The sequence below is a fragment of the Panthera tigris genome, chromosome E2, assembly GCF_018350195.1.
Source record: "Panthera tigris isolate Pti1 chromosome E2, P.tigris_Pti1_mat1.1, whole genome shotgun sequence".
Taxonomy (NCBI): domain Eukaryota; kingdom Metazoa; phylum Chordata; class Mammalia; order Carnivora; family Felidae; genus Panthera; species Panthera tigris.
The window spans coordinates 26,077,159-26,093,224 of NC_056674.1; the positions used below are offsets into that span (position 1 = coordinate 26,077,159).

General features: G+C 38.4%; 1 pseudogene; it reads right to left on the minus strand.

Annotated features, from left to right (window-relative positions):
- Positions 1-13,171: 13,171 nt before the first annotated feature.
- LOC102960133 lies at positions 13,172-14,359 on the minus strand (annotated as a pseudogene).
- Positions 14,360-16,066: the final 1,707 nt, after the last annotated feature.

Below are 16,066 nucleotides of genomic sequence, written 5' to 3' on the forward strand. Positions count from 1 at the left end.
AAGAAAGCTTAACACCCACCTCTCCTACAGCACCTCCTACAATGGACAACTTCCCTCCACCGCCTCCTCTTGTCCCTATTCCTCCCGATTGCTTAAAGCCAATACCTATATGGGAGGGACATAAACCATTGATTATGCAGCAATGTTTACAAGAGGGATATGCTACTGGGGAGTTTCAGACATCCCTGTCGTTACCACTGCTGGACATCAACCTAGGCATGAGTCCCTCCCTTTTACTGTCTTTAAGGAATCGAAATGAAGTGTTGCTGAGAATGGTATCCAAAGCTCCTTTACTAAGGGATAATTGAAGCAATAGGAAATGGATATGAAATGACCCCTTGGGATTGGAAGCCATTAACAAAAACAATACTTTCCCCCACTCATCATGTTGTGTGGACTTCAGAAATCAAGAGGGTTGCACTACACAATTTGTAATCTATTTTGGGGTATTCTGATAGGAGTAAAACTGCTACGAGGCTTCAAGTCTTTTTCATCTGGACTCTGGTCCAGTACAAACTTGGTAAATACTTTCTCTTTTCTTCCTTTACTCTCATTTCAGGGGCTTTTTTAGAAGTATGGTCTTATTGGAACACTTTCATGTTGATTCCTCAGGCTGCAATCCTCTAGCCTGTGGCTACTCTATGGGGAAGAGAAAGCCTGCCTTTTGGCTGGAAGTTAATATGCTGGCCAGAATGGCAATAGGATGCAGAAACTTGATGCTCTCTCTTTATTGCTGTCCTTAAACAAAGCTGTCTATCTTGGGCATGGGACAGCCACCTGAGTGACTAGCAAGGCTGCCAATCTTAAGGCTTCCGTGTGAGGTTTCCTCCTCATTGGTCTAATGTGATGCCCTCCACATCCCTGGTCTAGCCATTTCTGGCCACAGGATCTCCACTGGGAGCTGGCAGAAACCAGTACCCAATTGAATTAAAACCCACCTGGGGATAATTTCCTAAGAAGTTGGCTGTAAAGACTATACGTGTTGGAATGTTACTTAGATCATGATAGATTTCTGTCTCTACTGTTTTCTATCAATGTCCTCTACCAACTACCTAAATTACAAAATTGGGTAATTCCCCCTTGTAAGACTTTTCCAGTGTTTTCTGTGGGCTAAAAATGGTGGTTTTTCTCAGCCTTCCCTGCAAGGCCAGAAAGCAGTGTTCTGCTTTGCAATGTGTTCCCTATAATCTCCTAATTCAGGACATAACTATCTGATTTCCTACAAGTGGTAAGCAATGATGAGGCTATAGACTTTGCCAGAGCCTATGTTGATGGAGACAATACTACACAGAAAGTCTGATTCCCAAGTGTGTGGCCTTGAGGATTTACTTAACCTCTCTAAGGTTAATGCATCTGGGTCATAGACTTATTTTGAGTATTAAATGAGATAATCCACAAAAATCACTTAGCTCATAAGTGCTAAGCCTGGCACATAAGCAGGATAAACACTATGTATGGCTTTGTAGGCCACAATGAGGAATTTGGATTATATTTTTCAAGCAATGGGAAACCATTAATGAGGTTTTTTTTTTAAGTTTATTTATTTATTTTGAGAGAGAGAGAGAGAGAGAGGGAGAGAGCAGGGGTGGAGCATAGAAAGAGGGAGAGAATCTGTACTGACAGTGCAGAGCCTGATGTGAGGCTCGATCTCACGAACAGTGAGATCATGACCTGAGCTTAAATCAAGAGTCAGATACTTAACTGACTGAGCCACCCTGGTGCCCTCCCCTTTCATCAGTGAGTTTTCAAAAGTATTTCATGATCTGTTTTTTGCCTTTAAAGCACTGCTATAGCAGCAGAGAGAAAAAGGGGCTGGAGGGGAAGATAAGATATGAGGGGTGCAATAGGAAGATTGTGGCAGTTATACAGGAGTTGTCTGGCTTAGCATCCAATTCAGTTTCCATGAAACATGCTTTCCTGTACTGCAGAGGCTGCAGAAGACCAGGTTATAGCTCAGGTTCTGGAGCAAATAAGATTCCATCAATTACATACATCTTATATGTACATACATCAGAAAGCGCTCTCATCTGGCAAGATTAGTTGTGGACATTGACTTTCTCTGAAGCAGCAGTCCAGTGTCAAAAACTAGCAAAGTGGTGACAAGAGGCAGCTTCACTGGGTTTGTGATTCCTAGGTCACATCTAAGGTCAACAGTGCCAGTGATGGTTCCCTAGTTCTCCACCTTCCTGACTGGTAGGGAAATAGTTCCCCTGATGGGTTCATTCTGTTGTGTTGTTATGGATGTTATTTCTGGAAGCCTAACCCAGAGTCTTCCAGTCCATTGAGGATTGTGAAAGCTCCTTGTTTTCTATATTAAATCCTTTTATACTTAAAAGCTAAAGTGATTTCTACTTCCTGCAAATAACCTCCAATTGATATAGAGATTATAGATATTGATACAGAGGTTATTGCAATACTTCAGACAAGAAATGATAGCTAAAGTAACACACTGTCATGGGAGAATGCATAGAAGGGGATACATTTGAGAGAGGTTGAATATATTGAATTAATAGGACTCATTTCATTGATTTAAATGAGGTTGGAGAGGACTAACAACTGACTCATAAATTATTGACTAGAGAAATTATGTGGGTGGTTGGTGCCATTTCTTAAGGCTATCAAGCTTGCAATGGAGAAGTTTGGGTAGAAAAACTGTGCATTTAATTCTGGACATATTCTGTTTAAGGCATATTTCAAGTATCACATGGAGATGTGGAAGGTCTGTTGAATATATATGTTTGGAGTTCAGAGGAACGGCCTGGGCTGGATATTTGGATATGCATTGCATGGAGATGGTGATTAAAACTTTGGGACTGCATAGTGTCACCTAGGTCTCATGAAGAGTGAAAAAATAAAAAGATCCAGACAGATTTCTGAGAGATACCATCACTGAATGGGTGTTGAGGGAAAGAGGACCTGAAAAAGGAACCAAAGGAGCAGCCAGACAGGCAGGAGCAATACAAAGAGAGAGAAAAAGAATGAGGGACAGAAATCAAGTAAGATGGAAACTGAAAGGTGTCCATTAGATTTAGCAACAAGGAGGTCAGAAGGAAAGTGGCAGGGGGAAGAAACCAGATTGGAGTGGGTTGCAAAAAGAGTAGGAGGTAAGGGAATGGAGGAGACACATGTAAACACAGCACCACGGGGCATTCACCAGCTCATATGCCAGAAAATCTCAAAATAACAAGTAGAATGGCAGGCGCATCCTTAAAGGGCTTCCTTCTGGCCATATCTTGAGTCCTTCAAAATCTCTAATCTTTCCATAATGTGGACCCTTTATCTTCTACACTTGAGGAAGAAATGTAACTATGAAAAAAATATTTAAAAACTCCAACAACTTAATGCTGTAGTTTGGCTATGAAAGAGAAAAGAGAGGGATGCAGTAGCTGGAAAGGAGATGGGGTTGAGGGAAGATTTATTTTTTAAGATGGGAGAGGCTTGAGTTTGTTTTTGTCCTAATAGAAAGGAGCCAAGAAAAAGAAAAAAGATTATTGATTGTTGAAATGTCCTGCTAGGACAGAACAGCATGGGGTCCAGAACACAGGAGGAAGCATTGGCCTTGAACAACAGCAGGGATCACTCATTTCCAGTAGGAGGAAAGGAGAAAAAAAGTTGATGGGTATCTTAGGTCAAGTTCCTTAGAAGCAGATCCCAAGATGGGGGTTTCTGTGCAAGTGATTTACTGAAGGAGTTTTCTCAAGAAAAATGTGTAAGGGAGTATGGGAAGCAGCATTTTGCAGGGCCAAAGCTAGACAGAGGTATGGATTCAGAAATCCAGCCTCAGTCTGATCCCTCAGGGAGTTCTGGCATGTGAACTCTTTCCACCGAGTTTGTCTTTGAGGGCTGCATCAGTCAGTCATTAGCCTTGGCTACCATCTTGGAAGTGGAATGGAATGCATAACCTCCCAGGTATCTCTGGGTGAGGCAGCTTCCACAGTCCAAGGGCAATCTTCCAGAGAAGGGTGCAGGCATAAGCCATTAGTTTGCCAACTTCCACAGCAGTTGGGGAATGGGTGTGCCTACCTGTAAAGAAGATCTCAGTAGAGCCCCAAGGACAGGTGCTATAGTGCTAGTGCAGGAACATGTGCATATTTGGTTTTGAGGGTATACAGTAAGTGAGGAAGCAAAGGACTCAGATTTAAGAAAATGAAAAAAGGTTGAATTTGGCAATCAAAAAGAATGAAATCTTGCCATTTGCAACTGCGTGGATGGAACCAGAGGGTATTATGCTAAGTGAAATTAGTCAGAGAAAGACAAATATCATATGACTTCACTCATATGAGGACTTTAAGATACAAAACAGATGAACATAAGAGAACGGAAGCAAAAATAATGTAGAAATAGGGAGGGGACAAAACATAAGAGACTCTTAAATATGGAGAACAGAGGGTTACTGGAGGGGTTGTGGGGGAGGAGGGATAGGCTAAATAGGTAAGGGGCACTAAGGAATCTACTCTTGAAATCATTGTTGCACTATATGCTAACTAACTTGGATGTAAATTTAAAAAATAAATTAAATAAATAAATAACAATATTGAAAATAATAAGAGTGTGAACTGACAGGAAAACATAGTAGTAGACTTTCTGGACAGTTGAGATTTGTGACTATGAATTTTCAGTGGTACCATGAGCCCACTTGTATAATTTTCTCCATTAGTGCCCAGCAGTAGTTAGCCATAGAGAAAATGCCATGGGCAGAGGCAGCCATGGAGAAAGTGGTAGTCAAATTCACTGAGGGCTAGAGTCAAGAAGGTGCTTTGAAAGGACAAAAGATAAGGGAAATTTGGGTACCAGTTATGGTCCTTAGATTCTAGCTGGCATAAGGAGAGGAGGAGGAGACTGATTGGAGAGGGAGAAAGAAAGTTAAGAGTCAATGGTTGGAGGTTTCCATGAGGTTGGAAAACAGTTCTGGTGGGGGGTTATTCAGTGACCCTACTTAAATTTTAAAATTTCATAGATGGAAAGATCTATTTGGACCTTGGATCTTGACAGGGTGGATTATGGCAAAATGATAGCTGATTTGAGCCAAATACGAGAGTCATCAATGAATGAGGCTGGAAATGACTGAAAAATAGAGAGTGTAGCAAACTGATACGGAGAGTGTTGCAACTGGAAGGCACACTCCTCAAAAGTAAAGAGACTGTACAATGAGGCTTTCTTTCAAGGCTTTGGGGAACCCCCTAAATCTTGTAGCAGGATTTCGTTACCAAGGCAACCTCCACCATCCAGCTCAGTCTTCATTGTTCCTGACTGAACAGTCCTCTTACACACCAGGCTTCTTCAATAAGCTTTGATCATTTGTGTTTCCATTTCTATTGTTCCCTACAAGTTCTCAAACTCTGTTGTGTTTTTTCCCCTTGAGGTATGATAGACTATTTGTTATATTCAGAAGAGAAAGCTATAGGCATAGTGGTATAAGGTGGGCATTTCAGGGGCACCTGGGTGGTTTAGTCGGTTAAGCGTCCAACTTTGGCTCAGGTCATAATCTCAGTTCCTGAGTTCGAGCCTCGTGTCGGTCTTTGTGCTGACAGCTGAGAGCCTGTTGTCTGCTTTGGATTCTGTGTCTCCCTCTCTTTCTGCTTCTCTCCCACTTGCACTCTGTCTCTCTCTCTCTAAAAAATAAAGATAAAAAAAAATTTTAAGGTAGGCAGTTCAGCCTCAGTGGAGCCTTGTGTCCTCAGGGTCAGTACCAAAGTAGCATTGCTTTAGGACACTGTCAGAGAGAACAACACCAATTTTCTTTGGGGGATAATGTTATGTAAATACTATGCCTGCAGGGGCTTTGGAAACAGGTAGCACTGTCTCCTTTCTCTTCACCTTGGGAAGGAGGCAGAATGCTCAGTGATTTCATGATTGAAAAGCTTGCCTTGATTTGATCCCCAGCTCTGAGTTTCTGGCTCTCCAAGTGTGCTTTGTTCTCTGTAAACTGTAGCCAATGACACTACTTTCTTAACAAGTTTTTGGTAAGGAAGTGATGCATTACAGCCATTAGTACAGTTTCTGACACATAGAAACAGTCCATCTCCTTTCATAAGTAGTGAGACATCATGGAAATATTGGTCTTTGGAGTCAATGTGGCTTCTCCACCTGTTGGTTATATATGATCTGGACAATTACTTACAACTTAGAACCTTGGTTTCTTCATATATAAAATGGGGGTAAACTTATGGAAGCAAAGGATTGAATTGGTGGTTTTCAGGGACTGTGGGCAGGGAGAGAAGGAAAATTGCTAATCAATGGGTAAAAAATTTCAGTTATACAAGATATATAAGTTCTAAATCTCTACTGCATGACCTTGTGCCCATAAGTAACAATACTGTATTATACCCTTAAAAATATGCTAAAAGAGTAGATCTCATGTTAAGTTCTTTTATCACAATGATTCAATTGATCAATAAGTGTTTAAGTTGCCAATACCAAAAAAATGGGAGTAATAGGAGTTGGTAAGAATTAAATGATATACTACACACAGGAAAGTGAATGGTCAACTACTGTCCATGCTGTTTTTATTTTTGCTCAGAAATGCAGCAATGCTAGCATTGCTGAAAAGAACTAGTTACCTGGACATTTGTACTAAATCTAAAGCCTTTGACCAAAGCATCTCAAGAGTTTTCAACATTGATAATGGATAGAGGAGAAAGCTTGTTATTCATATGTTCAGTTTAATAAGAATTGGATGTTTATACAGGGTGGAGCCACTTATTTATGTTGACTGTAAAAGCCACAAGAGCCCTTACAGTCCATTCAGTTCACCCATTCTTTGTACTTGGGGAACTTTGGCCTCAGGGGATGGTGGGACTGCCTTAGCATTGAGCTGGTACCTACACTATGATAGTCCACAATTTAAAGCGGTACCACAACCACTTAAGCCTTGCAAATAAACTACTGCTAACACAACTCTCCAAGAAAAAGAGACATTAAAGAGAAAATGACATGGATTTCACTAGATCAGAGATGTCTTTCCACCAAAGGCATTGAACATTGAATAATTTGGTTGGCAGGAGAGTTTTAACGTGTTGTCCTAATAGCTCTTTAAGACTGTTCCTCCCACCTGATAGATGTGCTACAGGCATGATAGCTTTTCAGTATGGAGACCCATGGGGGGTCTCTGATTCAAGAGGAGGATCTAATTGAATTTTATTCTAGAATATAGGAATGGAAGACACTTCCTCCAGGATTATTTCTATTCACATTTTGAATCCTTTATTGACCCAAGTTGCACCTCAAAGACAGGAATCACTATAAAAGAAATGTCATATTTTTAAAAATCATTTATAGATTCCCTGGCAGGAAATATCCTTTGTGAAGCCTATGTTTATTTTACTTTACATTTACACAGAATGCTCTGTGTCACTCAAATCAGTCCACACAAGCTGTATGTCCAAATCATCTACACACCTTGTATTCCATGACCTCGATGTTTTATTCATCAACACCTGCTTCTCTGAGTGTCGCTGGCACTTGTTTTGCTCAGTGTAGCTCCCTTTCAGCCTTTTATCAAATAATTTCCAATCCTCCATTAATAATTCGATGGGAAAAGGCTAGAGGTGATGTTCTCTGCAGTGTGACAAATATGCCAGTGATTTCATCTGAATTACAGCAATGGAGTGTCTACCTTTGTAACCAATGATTTTTCCTCTTTCCTGGGATGATAATAATTTTTTATTATAGTAGTGTTCAACAAACTCAGTAACATTCCCTGGTGATTTTCTATAACAGCAGCCATATGGAACTGTAATTTCAAAGTCCCTCTGATCTCATTCAGTTTTATGCTATTGAATTAAATGTCAAAGTTGTCTTTGTACCATCTGCAAGATTTCTTCTGTTTTGAATACTGTTAGTTTGCTCTCAGTTATCTGGTGAACCATTCTGTACATTTATCACTAGTATTAAATTTCTAACTTAAAGGAAGATTTTCAACATAATTTATTTTGCTGCCTCTAGTTTTAATATTGTAGTAAAATTGATTCCCAAGTGTCTAGAACTATAGAGGTAGATCAACTGGGGAGAAAGCTTGATCTTAAAAAGCATCACACACATCCCTAAGATACTGGCTAATAAAAACATCTCATAATGTTTCAAAATGCATTGATGTATATTTTTCTTAATCTCCTTCCCCAGAACATAGTTGGAAGTAGTATGACTAAACAGGTTGAGGATGAAGAGCATTATTGAAGACAGAAACTATTGGAAACAATTCAAATGTCTATCTATAGAATATTCATTAAACAAATATAGTAGGCTATGCTATGAATATATAGTCACTACAGAGAATTCAGAGGGCCAAAAGTATTAAAAGGGATAATAATTTTTGTTAATAAAAATTATATTACACAAAGAAGAAAGTAAGAGATGTGTATTTTATACAACAAACAAATGAACAGGGAAATAAGTATAATGTATATATTTAGAAATGTAACAAAGAATTTGATAAAACCATATTAGTATTGGGAGTCTTTGATCAAGATCTTTTGAAATTTGACAGATTAATTAAACAAAACACAAAAAGGGTGTAAATAATATGAAATTTATTTATGTTTTCACCTTATTCCATAAGTTTTAGTACGTTGTTTTGTTATTATTTGTCTCAAAATATTTTTTAACTTCCCTTGTTACTTTTTTTTGACTCCTTGATTATTTAAGAATGTGTTGTATTTTCCACATATTTGTGGATTTTTTTAATTAAAAAAATTTTTTTACTGTTTATTTATTTTTTAGAGAGAGAGAGAGAGAGAGAGTGAGTGGAGTAGGGGCAGAGAGAGAGGGAGACACAGAATCCGAAGCAGGCTCCAGGCTCTGAGCTGTCAGCACAGAGCCCTACGTGGGGCTCTAACCCATGAACCATGAGGTCATGACCTAAGCTGAAGTCAGATGCTTAACTGACTGAGCCACCTAGGTGCCCCTGCATATTTGTGGATTTTTAAGCTTTCTTTTTGCCATTGATTTATAATCTATTCCACTGGTATCAGAAAAGATACTTTGTATAATTTTAAACTTCTTGAATGATTGTGTGTTCTAACAGGTGATCTATCTTGGAGGATATTCCATGTGCATTGGCAAGAATGTATATTCTGCTATTGTTTGGTTGAGTGTTCTGCATGTCTCTTACATCCAACTGGTCTATAGTGTTGTACACATCCTCTTTTCCTTATTGATATTTCTGTCCTTTTTTCTATCCATTATTGAAAGTGTGGTATTGAAGTCTCATACTTTTATTGTGTCACTGTCTAGTTCTCCCTTCAATTCTCTCAAAGTTTGCTTTCTATTACAAGAGCTCTGAGGTTTAGGGCATATATATTTATAATTGCTGTATCTTCTTGGTGAATTGACCACTTTATTATTATATAATATCCTTCTTTGTCTCATATAACAATTTTTTACTTAAAGTGTATTTTGTCTGTCTGCTCTCTTTTGGTTAGTATTTGCCTGAAATATCTTTTTTCATGCTTTGATTTTCAACCTATGTGTACTTAGATCTAAAATGAATCTCCTGTAGGCATCATATTGTTGGATATTGTTTTTTAATTCATTCAGCCAACCTATATCTTTTCATTGGTAAGTTTATCCATTTATATTTAAAGTACTGATAGGGAAGGACTTACTATTGCTACTTTGTTGGGTTTTTTTGTGTATCTTTTAACTTTTTTGTCCCTCCTCTCCTCTCTTATTCCCTGCCTTTGTGTTTTATTTATTTTTTGTAGTGACATGATTTGATTTCCTTCTCATTTCCTTTTGTTTATATTCTGCAGATATGTTCTGTAGCTATTTCTGTAGAAATATTCTGTAGATATTTTCATTGTGATTATTATTGCAATCAGATAAAACATCTTAAAGTTGTAACATTCTACTTTTTTTGCTTTGTAATCAGTATATTAAGGAGACATTCATACATTTTAAGAATTGCTTAATTCTGATATCCAGATTTAAGATTATGAACATGACTTTTAAACATACAATTAAAACTATTCATCATAATTTGCTATACTACCAACATTGAATTACAGTTACTTTGGAGTGTAAGTTAAATGGTTTAAAGTAAGCCTGTAACATACCTAAAAAACACCTTCTTAGCTCATACATGCAAATTCACTTTTCCGTGTAAATATCTCTTTACTCTAAGTTACCCTGCTCCTGAAGTCACTACTCTGAAGCTTATCATGGTCCAAAGAGAAGGAATAAAAGTGTAACCAGGATATATATATATATTTAAAAAAATATGGCACAGCAGAAGGGAATGCAATTCTACAAGTGCAAGCCCTCAAACAGCAGATTATGATAAACCCCTTCTTTAGAAAGGTAGCCTTTCCACCATTGATACCACAGGCCAAATTACACAGCATGCCATCTTCAAGTAACAGTTGAGGCAATAGAATAAATGCAGAAGCATCACAATGAATCTCAATAGAACTACAGACCAACACTTCTCTACAATTTCTTTTTCTGATTGCCAATTAAACACAAGTTTTAACTTCATAGCTTAACAATTAAGGATCATACACTGAAGTCAATACATATACCTAGCATTTTCAGTGTAAACTATTTCATGTACATAGAGCTGAAATCAATTACAAGGTAGGGCCTCTAACAAATGCCAGGGGAGAGTTTTTTATTCTTATTTTTATTTTTTTAAATTTTTTTAAATATGAAATTTATTGTCAAATTGGTTTCCATACAACACCCAGTGCTCATCCCAACAGGTGCCCTCCTCAATACCCATCACCCACCCTTCTTTCCCTCCCACCCACACCCCATCAACCCTCAGTTTGTTCTCAGTTTTTAAGAGTCTCTTATGTTTTGGCTCCCTCCCTCTCTAACCTCTTTTTTTTTTCTTCCCCTCCCCAATGGTCTTCTGTTAAGTTTCTCAGGATCCACATAAGAGTGAAAAAATATGGTATCTGTCTTTCTCTGTATGACTTATTTCACTTAGCATAACACTTTCCAGTTCCATCCACATTTCTACAAAAGGCCATATTTCATTCTTTCTCATTGGCACGTAGTATTCCATTGTGTATATAAACCACACTTTCTTTATCCATTCATCAGTTAATGGACATTTAGGCTCTTTCCATAGTTTGGCTATTGTTGAAGTGCTACTATAAACATTGGGGTACAAGTGTCCCTGTGCATCAGCACTCCTGTACCCCTTGGGTCAATTCCTAGCAGTGCTATTGCTGGGTCATAAGGTAGATCTATTTTTGATTTTTTGAGGAACCTCCACACTATTTTCCACAGTGGCTGCACCAGTTTGCATTCCCACCAACAGTGCAAGAGGGTTCCTGTTTCTTCACATCCTCGCCAGCATCTATAGTCTCCTGATTTGTTCATTTTAGCCACTCTGACTGGCGTGAGGTGGTATCTGAGTGTGGTTTTGATTTGTATTTCCCTGATGAGGAGCGATGTTGAGCATCTTTTCATGTGCCTGTTGGCCATCTGGATGTCTTCTTTAGAGAAGTGTCTATTCATGTCTTCTGCCCATTTCTTCACTGGATTATTTGTTTTTCGGGTGTGGAGTTTGGTGAGCTCTTTATAGATTTTGGATACTAGCCCTTTGTCCAATATGTCATTTGCAAATATCTTTTCCCATTCAGTTGGATTCATTCCTGGGCTGAAGGGCTGGTTCAACATTTGCAAATCAATGTGATACATCACATTAATAAAAGAAAAGATAAGAACCATATGATCCTGTCAATCGATGCAGAAAAGGCCTTTCACAAAATTCAGCATCCTTTCTTAACAAAAACCCTCGAGAAAGTCGGGATAGAAGGAACATACTCAAACATCATCAAAGCCATTTATGAAAAGCCCACAGCTAATATCATCCTCAATGGGGAAAAACTGAGAGCTTTCCCCGAGATCAGGAACAGGACAGGGATGTCCACTCTCACCGCTGTTGTTTAACATAGTGTTGGAAGTTCTAGCATCAGCAATCAGACAACAAAAAGGAAATCAAAGGCATCAAAATTGGCAAAGATGAAGTCAAGCTTTCACTTTTTGCAGATGACATGATATTATACATGGAAAACCCAATAGACTCCACCAAAAGTCTGCTAGAACTGATGAATTCAGCAAAGTTGCAGGATACAAAATCAATGTACAGAAATCAGTTGCATTCTAATACACCCATAATGAAGCATCAGAAAGACACATAAAGAAACTGATCCCATTCACAATTGCACCAAGAAGCATAAAATACCTAGGAATAAAGCTAACCAGAAATGTAAAACATCTGTATGCTGAGAACTATAGAAAGCTTATGAAGGAAATTGAAGAGGATATAAAGAAATGGAAAAACATTCCATGCTCATGGATTGGAAGAATAAATATTGTTAAAATGTCAATACTACCCAAAGCTATCTACACATTCAGTGCAATCCCAATCAAAATTGTACCAGTATTCTTCTTGAGGCTAGAACAAGCAATCCTAAAACTTGTATGGAACCACAAAAGATCCCGAATAGCCAAAGTAATTTTGAAGAAGAAGACCAAAGCAGGAGGCATCACAATCCCAGACTTTAGCCTCTACTACAAAGCTGTCATCATCAAGACAGCATGGTATTGGCACAAAAACAGACACATAGACCAATGAAATAGAATAGAAACCCCAGAAATAGACCACAAAAGTATGGCCAACTAATCTTTGACAAAGCAGGAAAGAACACCCAAGGGAAAAAAGATAGTCTCTTTAACAAATGGTGCTGGGAGAACTGGGCAGCAACATGCAGAAGGATGAAACTAGACCACTTTCTTACACCATTCACAAAAGCAAACTCAAAATGGATAAAGGACCTGAATGGGAGAAAGGAAACCATCAAAACCCTAGAGGAGAAAGCAGGAAAATACCTCTCTGACCTCAGCTGTAGCAATCTCTTACTCGACACATCTCCAAAGGCAAGGGAATTAAAAGCAAAAATGAACTATTGGGACCTCATGGGGAGATTTTTTTTGGAAGTAGTTTTTACAAGTATTAAACTTATGTTGCACACTGAAGTCATCATACATACAGGGCAAAGTCAGAACTTTTATATTTTTTACTCTTCATTTAACTTTTAAAACACTACTATAGTTGAATATTAAAACAACAACAACAACAGTAAGTAGTGAGCTATGATTATAGTCTTTCGCTCATTCATCACTGCATATAAAATGCCAGCAGTGTTATTCACTGGCCCCATTAAGAGGTTTGACACTGAACACCTCCCCTAGGGTGATGTTCATCATCCTCATACACTTCTCCATTGTAATGGCGCCTTCTTTCCTGATTTGGATCAAAGTCCACCAGTTCTACCTGGTCCATTTCATCAGTCTTTTCTACTTCCTTTCTCTCAGGTAGGAGTTTTTCCAGCAAAGAGAGTTTATCAGGAGAGGGAAAGCCATTCTCAGGAAAGTTTACCTTAAATTCGATGATTAGGCAACCCTTTTCATATGGTCTACGATTAATTGGCATGCCTTCATTCAGCACACACTTGATAGCTCCATGTTTGACAATCTGACCTGGATGAGAGATAATGACAATGGTTCTGTTGTCAAGAGTAGACATTGGTTTTGAAAGCTACACAGTGCTTCAACCAGCTGTATGTCCATACACATGAACATGCCTCTCCTCGCCTAGTAACAACAGCATGGTCCTTCTAATCTAAAACAATAACATCTCCTGGTTCCAATCCAGGTTCTTGGTCTCCTTCACCATGGAATGTTATCTTCTGGCCATCTTTCATGCCTTTGTCAATATGAACTTCTAGAATTTTCTTTTCTCGAACTATTTTCCTTCCATTGCAGCTTTTACATCTATCTTTAGGACTTATCCGTTCCCCATGACCCTGGCACTCCATGCACACAGATTGAATTTGCTGAACCATTCCAGGTCCTATCTGATGAATTCTTATTTTCATTCCAGTACCTCAGCAATTGAGACAACATTCTACCACTCCTTTCTTACCACCCTGGCCTTCGTATTCATTGCAAATCACATTCTTTTGCAGAGCTAGTTTTTTTTGTTGTACTATTATACTAATCTTCTAAAGTTACAAAGAGCTGGTGCACAGCATTTTTACCTCTCCTTTCTCTCTGAATCCTTCCTCCTCCAAAAAAAAACCATATCAAAGATATCCATGGGGGAGCCAAAACCACCACCTTCTCCACCTTCTTTAATTGCCTGTTCTCCTCCTTTGTCATATAATTTCCTTTTCTTCATATCAGAGAGCACTTCATAAGCTTGAGAAATCTGTTTAAACTTCCCTCCTTCATTTGGATTCTTGTCAGGGTGGTACTTCAAAGACAATTTCCTGTAAGCCTTTTTCAATTCTTCCTGGGTGGCATTGGGTTTGACCCCCAAAATGTAGTAAGTGTTTTCTTTCACCATTTTCTACAGCCGGTGAGGGGGCTGAGGTCGGTGTGGGGGAGCTGGAGGGAGCACATTGCTGGGCGCAGCTCGGGCAGCCGCCGCTTCTCCGTTTTGCACTGAGCGTTCTAGAAAGTTCCCGTAACATTCTATTTTAAACTGATAATTTCCATCATGTACAAAAATTCTATCCTCTACAGCTCCATCCCCCCACTTCATGTCATTAATGTCAAAAATTATGTCTTTATTTGTTGTATACCTATTAACATCGATTTATATCTTTTTTTTTGCTGGATTTTCACCTCTAATTTTATGCACCAAAATCACAACAGTACAGTTTACTATATTTGTCCATATATTTACCTTTATTGGAGAACCTTATATTTTCATACAGCTTCAAGCTGCTTTCTACCATCTTTTTTTTTTTCACTTGAAGGACTCCCTTTAGCATTTCTTATAGGACAGGTCAGGTCTAGTGGTAAAGAACTCTCTCAGCTTTTGCTTTTCTGGGAAAATCTTAATTTCTCCATTTTGAAAGACAGTTTTGTCAGATACAGCATCCTTGATTGAGATTTTTTTTCCTTTCAGCACTCTGAATATATTATCCCTTCTTGCCTGTAAGTTGTCTGCTGATAATCTTACAGAGGCTCCCTTGTACATGACGAGTCAATTTTGTCTTGCTGCTTTCAAGATTCTCTCTTTGTTTCTTTGGGTTTATCCTATTTGGAATTTTTGAGCTTCTTGAATATGTATGAGCTCATGAATATGAATGAAAATTTCTTTCCCAACATTCGGGAGTTTTCAGCCATTATTTTTTCAAATAAACTTTCTGTCCTTTCTGTCCTGTCCCTTTCTCTCTTTTTTTTTTTCTTCTTCTGAGATTCCCATCATACAGCTATTGATCTACTCTCTAGCATCCTATAAGTCCTTTAGGCTTTCTTCACTTCTCTCCATTCTTTTTTTCTTTTTGCTTCTCTAGCTGATTTCCAGTGACATATCTTCAAGTTCACTGGTTCCTTCTTCTGTATGATCAAGTTTGATATTGAGCCTCACTAGAAATTTTTTTCAGTTTAGTTATTGTAATTTTCAGCTCCATAATTTGTTTGGGTCTTCTTGATAGTTTCTCTTTGTTGATATTCTCATTTTGTTAGTGCAATGTTTTCCTAATTTCATTTAGTTTTCTATCAGTGTTCTCTTTTAGCTCAATGAGCATCTTTATGACAGTTAAGTTCTTTGTCAAGCAGCTTAGAGATCTACTTTCGTTTAAGGTCTGAAGTTTTATTTTGTTCCTTTGGGCCCTGTTTCCCTGTGTCTTTGTATGCCTTGTGATTTTTTTTTTTTTTGAGATTTGTGCATTTGAATAAGCAGCTACCTCTCCAAATCTTTAAGTACTGGCTTTGTGCAGAAGAAGAATTTCATAATTAACCTGAGTAGAAGTTCTAAGACTGTTCAAACCTTTTCTGATGTCTTGTAACCCTTTATGTATGCATGCAGAACTGTAGCTGTAATGTCCTGAAATGCTTGCCTTTGTTTTCAGCAGCTTCCAAACTCTGGCACCAGTACCATCAATGTTGTAAGTCAGACAATACAGAAACCAATACCTCAGTCATCCTCCAGACAACCCAGAAAGTTGGATGCACAAATGGATGCACCAGTTTGTTTCAGACCCTAGGAAAGATCTCTGGTATTGGTACGGGTGAATGTTGTGACTTGCTATGCTGGGTAGAG